This window comes from Elephantulus edwardii, unplaced genomic scaffold, assembly GCF_000299155.1.
Source record: "Elephantulus edwardii isolate Elephantulus edwardi_28Jun2011 unplaced genomic scaffold, EleEdw1.0 scaffold00188, whole genome shotgun sequence".
Lineage (NCBI taxonomy): Eukaryota > Metazoa > Chordata > Mammalia > Macroscelidea > Macroscelididae > Elephantulus > Elephantulus edwardii.
In genome coordinates this window covers 4,953,474-4,961,177 of record NW_006399938.1, presented here as the reverse complement: position 1 = coordinate 4,961,177, position 7,704 = coordinate 4,953,474, and positions in this window count along the sequence as shown.

The following is a 7,704-nucleotide window of genomic DNA, read 5'->3' as shown; positions in this document are numbered from 1 at the left end:
TCATTCTTGGAAAAAGAGAGGAAGACCTTTAACCCTTTAACCAGATGTATTGACACAGTGTTTTATACAATGGGCTCAAGCATGTCAGATAAAATGAAAAAGGCACAGGATAGGACAGAGTTCAGATATGTTGTTCATAGGGTATTCAAACTCGATGATACCTAAAACAACAACAACAACAACACAGAGTTAAATGCCTCTTTATAGTCAATAAAACACAAGTATACGTTCTGGAATTCTCTGTTTTTAGCCAGAATCCATCTGACATCAGAAGTGACCCTTGTACCACAACTTTTTCTAAACCTAGACTGAACTCCTGGCTGTTTTCTACCTACTATGTACTATACTAGTAATTTTTGGATGATCTTCAGGAATGTATACATTGCATGTGGTATTTTTATTGTTTGATCATCTCCACATTCTGTTGGATCACCTTTCTCAGGAATTGAAACAAAATGGATCTCTTCCAGTGAGTCAATCAGGTAATTATCTTCCAAATTTTCTGGTTTCCAAAGTATGTAAACTCCAATGATTGAACTGATCAACCTTGCCCTTTTACTAGGCTTAAACTGAGTAGATTTAGAAGATGAAAAATGGGAATATCATTGTCATTAAATAGATGAATGGGACCTTCTAAGAATCAAATCCCTATGCACATCTAAAAACTTCTCCAACAGAGTAAAAAGGAAAGCCACAGATTAGGAAAAAATATTTGGTAATGATATCTCTAATAAGGGACTTATATCTAGAATTTATAAAATATTTGAGCTTCACAACAAGATAAAGGTAAATAACCAAATTGAAAAATGGGCACAGAATATGAACAGACACTTCACAAAACATGACATTCAGACGGCCAACAAATACATGCAGAAATGTTCAAAATCCCTAGTTCTAAGAGAGATGCAAATCAAAACAACTACAAAATATCATCTCACCCAACTAAGAATAGCAAAATTTAACAGTACAGCAAACAACAAATGCTGGCAAGGTTGCCGAGAAACTGGAACCCTTATTCATTGTTGGTGGGAGTATAAAATGGTGAAACCACTATGGAAGTCTGTATGAAACTTTCTCAAAATGTTGCAAATAGAGATACCATTTGACCCGGCAATTCCTCTACTGGGAATATACCCTAAAGAAACCATAACTGTTACCCAGGCAGATATATGTACACCCATGTTTATTGTGGCTTTGTTCACAACAACAGAGTTGGAAACAACCTAAATGCCCATCAACAAATTAATGGATAGAGAAGCTGTGGTATAGTCACACAATGGAATACTATGCTGCATTGAAAAACAAGGAACTCATGCAATATTATTCAAAATGGCTGATCCTGGAGGACATTATGCTGAGTGAAATATCTCAGTCACAAAAATACAAATACTGCATAGTGCCACGTATAGTGTTGTAGAGTGGGACTGACATCAGGGTTGGGGTAAGACTGAGAAAAATTGGATACATTATGTGTACTGCATTGAAACAGTTGAGGGAGAGAACAATTCAAAAGCAATATATGATTTGGTATTATGGTTATGACAAGAGTCCATAATGGAGATTGCATAGTGGAGTGTACTTGGGGAGGGGGAGGGAGGTATTGTATACCAAAGAAAAAATGGTATTTTTTTTTTTTTTTACTTTTCAAAGAGAGGAGCAAACTGGGGAGAAAGATGGGCAGGAAGAAAAGGGTAACAATGAATGAATGGAAATCCAAAATCTCTGTGAATGTCCACTAAAATTAATTTAAAAAATGGAAAAAAAAGAATAATTGGAGAATGAAGAAACATCTATTTGGACCAGAGTGTCTTGCACAAGATGGAAACAGGCTTAAAATCAACATACCATACCACCAACAGCAGGAGAGTTGACGAGGAACCAGTGGTCAAGATGAGGCAGCTGCCGTCCCAAGCTGCTAGTTGTCAAGAGGCTTTGTACAAGTTTGCTAGTGGACTTGGGAAAGTCTAAGGGAACTTTGTAAGCGTATTCTTAAATTGTAAGGCTGAAAGGTAAATGAGCTTATGAGCAGGTCTAAGAATTTGTCCTGAGTGTTTCCAAACAAAATGGTAATCTGATACTCTTTTAATAAAACCCAAGCTCATGAGTACTGTCTGAGCTCACTGCAATGGATTAGTGGATCCAGTAGTACAGCCTCTAGAACCATAAAAGAGACAATTGGTACCAGAATTGATAGAGGGATTTGTGGGGCATAACAGCATGTCTGACTATATAGGAGTAACTTTTGTATTCTAACTATTATGGATAGAATGTTTCCCCCTGTGGAGATAGTGAGGTCCTCTGCCCTTACACTCACTACATTTTTTATTTTTTACAATCATACAATGAAAAGTGGGTTGTACAAAATTTACTTTTAAATATATTTTTTTTAATTTTTTTTCTATATTTTATTAATTTTCATAAACATTTACAGAGATTTTGGGTTTCCATTCATTCATTGTTGCACTATTCTCTCTACCCTTCTCCCAGTTTGTTCTTGTCCAAATGCCACAGTGCTTGTCAAAGCCAGTTCTGATTAATCTTCTTTGTCAGTGTGTCCTTTGCCATTCCCTATCACTCCTCCCTGAGAGAGACTTCACCCTGAGTCATAATGAAAAGGGGATGGCGTACTCTCTTAGCTACTTCCTGCTGAAAAGGGACGCTGTGGGTTTCAGGGTGAAGATCTTCTCTCACTACTCTAAAGGGCCCCTTTGGCAGTAGGAAACACATAGACTATTATGGAGATTGATTTTGGAATTTAGATGCACTCTTATTGATTGTGCTTGGCCGTACATGTTCATATCCTTGAAGATGTATCATGGGGGTGTTGCAACCTAGAAGACACAAATTTGACTAACAAGTTATAAGTACATGAGTCCAAAAATTATGGAAAAGTAAAAGAAAAGATTCTTTCATTGTTTTACAAACCCTCCCCCAGGTCCCCTCCACCATCTAGCCCTCGCTCTAGTCTCCTGTGATGACAGAAATACCTAGTTATATATCTCTTTTAAACAGTTTTCTCTCTCCTCTGTTTCAGTGCAGTATACATTATTGAACCCATCTTACTCAGTCTCTCCCCAACCCTAAGGACAGTCCCATTCTACAACAGTGGCATCATGTAATATTTGTCCTTTTGTGACTGGGATATTTCACTCAGCATAATGTTCTCCAGAGTCAACCATTTTGAATAATATTGCATGAGTTCCTTGTTTTTTAATGCAGCATAGTATTCCATTGTGCGAATATACCACAGCTTCTCTAGCCATTCGTTTGTTGATGGGCACTTAGGTTGTTTCCAACTCCTTGCTATTGTGAACAAAGCTGCAATAAACATGGGTGTGCATATATCTGCTTGGATGTCAGCTATGGTCTCTTCAGGGTATATTCCCAGTAGTGGAATTGCTGGGTCAAATGGTATCTCTATTTGCAACTTTTTGAGAAAGCGCCATACTGCTTTCCACAGTTTTTTAATTACAGAAAAACAATAATCAGAAAAATTAGAATAAAGGCATTCTTTTAAGGTCTTATGCATGTTAGAGTTATCTTTTTTAAAAATTTTGCATACAATTTTTAGGAACATGAAATCATTCCAAAATCATCTTTTAGATAAATGGACTTATTTTAAAAAAATGTCACAATGTACAAAAGCAAATTCTTTTTAGCATCAATAAATATAGAATAATTATAGGAAATAAATAACTATGTAATTATTTGCTTTAAAAATGAGTCAAGAAAATACTCAAGTATAATTAATGGTGTTATAATATAACTTTAATGTTAGTGTGTAAATGCCAGGGGAAGAATACCTGACCTTAACTCTATAGTTTCGTAGATGTTTAAGTTGATATTCTGTACCCCCATTTAGAAAGCAGATTGCAGAAACCAAACTAGCAAAATATCAGGCTTTTAGTATTCAACTGTTTCCTTGACAACTGGTAATTGGTATCAACTGTGGCGTCATTTGTAAAGTGAAATAAAATTTTTCAAAGCATTAACAGGAGCTTTTATTAGCAGCAATTCCAGTATAAGTATATAATCATGAGCAGCTTAGAGAAATTGGCATTGCATATGCAGATGGCTGAAAATGTCACTATAATTGCTTTTTATAATTTTAACTACCAGGTCCATTCATCAAGCAAACTTAATTCTGTGAGAGGTTGTAGGGGATGGGGGGCGGGGGTTGGTGGTGGGTTTTGTGTTTTGGGTGGTTTTTTTTCATTGTTGTTGAAAGTCTCTGTCAACTTGAGTCTGATACAAGGTTTTCAAGGCTGTGACCTGATACAGTATTGGCAGTCAAGCCTGTCTTCAGAGGCACCTTTGGATGAATTCAAGTCAGAAAAATTTTGTGTAGTTGCACAGATGTGCTTAAATGTTTCCACCGCCTATGAATTGCTTATTAGGCTGATAATAAGGCTGATATTATTTATTGTTAGGTGCCATAGAGTGACCTATGACTCATAGAGAACTACAAATCTGAATCTTGGCCCACCCAGCCTGTGACAGCCTCATCATCTCTGATATACTCAAGTCCATTAGATACTTGCTGTGTCAATTAATCACTACGAGGATCTTCCTCACTTTTGATGACAGTCACCTACGAAAAGAAGTAATTTTATGTATTTACCAGTTTCTCCCCAGTTATACCATCTGTACATATCTTTTTTTTTGTTCTTTGACTTTTCTTTCACTATTTTGTTTTTACACATTATAGCATGTTTCCAGGAAATATGTTGTTTTTCTGTGCCATTAAGTTGACTACCATTCATAGTGACCCTATGAACCATGGCTCTGAACCTTATTCTATCCTGGGCTAACCTCATTGTCTCTGACCCTCCTGACATGCCTCCTGACATTATTGTCACAGTTACTGTGTCAATCCATCTCATACAAGGTCTTACTCTCTTGTACTGACCTTCTACCATTCCAAGTATAGTATCGTTCTTCAAGGACTGGCCCTTCATGGCAACATGCCCAAAGTATGCCCACTGGAGCTTTAAAATCTTTGTTTCCAAGGAACAATCTGGTTTCAACCTCCCAGGACAGACCTGTTTGTTTTCTTGGCAGTCTATGATACAGGTATGTTCAATACTCTTTTCCAGTACCACACCTCAAATCCAAAAATTATACTCTGTCATCCATATTTGTTCTCCATCTCTCATATGCATATCAAGCAATTGAGAATACCATGACACACCTTAGTCTCTAGACTGACATAGTTGTTATTTAGCACTCTGGAGAGGTCCTTGACAGCAGATTTTCCCAATTCAACTTATATATTGATTTCCTGCCTACTAGAGCCAAGAATGTTGATTTTGGACCCAAGCAACATGAAATCATGAATAACCTCAATTTTAATTTTTTTTTTCATCTATCAGTGATACTGCCCCTTGGCAACTGGGAGGCAGCAGTGCAAGAGAGCAAGAGAAAGGAGCATCAGCAGTGGCTGGCCACTGGTGACATGAGAAAGAGGAGCAATGGCTGGGAGAGCATCACAAATGTGACTAGCGGGCTGTACCACAATCTGTAGAGTTGGCTGGGGACAGGAAGATAGGAATGCTGGCCAGATAAGGCAGCAGTGGGAAGTGGAGAGGTGGAAGTGAATCTGGTAGTCAGTGCAGGGGGACAGAACCAAATCATAGGTGCCAAAGCAGGGTAGGACCAATGCTGAACTAGTTACTTTTGTAATGGTAAGTGTTTTTCGTCTGCTTTTTTGACTAAATTGCTTGTCTGGTTGATGTAGCTCTAAAGCTGAATATCTAAATTAAGGCAGACTAGGGAGTACAGTTGGCCATCCACTCCTGAAATAATTGGTTTTTGAAAACTCTATGCATAATAAAGCACACTTAGATTAGACTGGGAGATACGGTATCTGATAAAGAAGTGGAACACATACGTATTTACATACTATCCACTGGCGAGTTGAGATAGATTGACATGGGACATTTTTAATCAGTCATATGATCTACTATGCCAGAAACTAAAAGGTGAGGAAAACAGGATCACATTATAGTTAAAAACACCATTTCCAGACACAACTTGAAATATAATATTGTGAATTGTAGGATAATATCCACAAACATACAAGGAATACCTGTTAATACCACCATCATTTAAATATATGCACCAAAACCAGAAACAAAGAAGAGGAAATAGTTGATTATTACCAACTTTTACAGTCAGAAACTAATTGAGAATGTAACTAAGGTGCACTAAGAATAATATAAAAGTACTAATGTTAAATGCAAAAGAATGGAACAGAGAACAAGGACCAGTAGCCAGAAAACATGGGTTTGGTGGCAGAAATGAGAGAGGGGATACAATTATAGGATTTTGTACAGTCAAGAATTTATCCAATGCAAATACCTTTTATAAGAAACATAAATGGTGGCGATACACATGGACCTCATCTGATGGTCGCACAGGAATCAAATTGACTATATGTGTGGAACTATTTGTTGGAGAAGCTCAGTATCAGCTGAGGAAACTAGGCAAGGTGCTGATAATGGGACAGATGATCAACTACTCATATGGAACTTCAAACTGAGTAGAGAAACTTAAATCAGCCTTCCCCACCACCTGGAGGACCTGGCCTTACCATATGGAGGATCTGGCCCCACCATCGGGACAGTGCAGCCCCAACACCTGGACTGGGTTACCTTGGACTGAACTAGCTGCAGCAGTTGTCTGAGGAGGCTACTAATTCACAAGTCATATCTCTCCTAAACTGAAGCAAGTATTCCTTGAGTAAAAAATTTACAACAGTGGCACCATGCAGTATTTGTCCTTTTGTGATTGAGAAATGTCACTCAGCATAGTGTCCTCCAGGGTCACCTATTTTGAATAATATTTCATGAGTTCATTGTTTTTCACAGCAGCATAGTATTCCATTGTGCGAATATACCACATATTCTCCATCCATTGGTTTGTTGATGGACACTTAGGTTGTTTCCAACTCTTTGTTATCATGAACAAAGCCACAATAAACACTGTTGTTGTTGTTGTTGTTATGTGCCCTCGAGTCGCCTGTGACTCATAGCGACCCTATAGGTGTGCATATATCTACTTGCTTAGTGGTTTTGGTTTCTTTGAGACATATTCCCAGTAGTGGAATTGCTGGGTCAAATGGTATCTCTATTTGCAACTTTTTGAGAAAGCGCCATACTGCTTTCCACAGAGGTCGCACCATTTTACACTCTCACCAACAGTGAATAAGGGTTCCAGTGTCTCCACAACCTCATGAGCATTTGTTGTTTGCTGTTATTTTAATTTTTTCTATTTTTACTGGGGTGATATGATATCTCATAGTTGTTTTGATTTGCATCTCTCTTAGAGCTAGGGATTTTGAATGTTTCTTCATGTGTTTGTTTGCCATCTGAATGTCTTCTTTGGGAGGAGATTGAGAAAATGGGATAAATTATGTATACTGTGTTGAAATAGATGAAGGAAAGAACTATTTAAAAGGGTTATATGATTAAGAATATGTCATGAAAGGGGTCCAGAATTAATGCTGCATAGTGGAGTGGACTTGGAGGAGGGATTGCATAACAATGACAGAATTTTTCTTTTACATTTCAAAGAGAAGAGTGAACTGGGGTGGGGGGGAGGTTGGGCAGGGAGTAAAGTTCAACAATGAATGAATGGAAATCCAAAGTCTCTGTACACTTTCATTAAAATTAATTAAAAAAAAAGTTTAGAGAGAAACTCAGG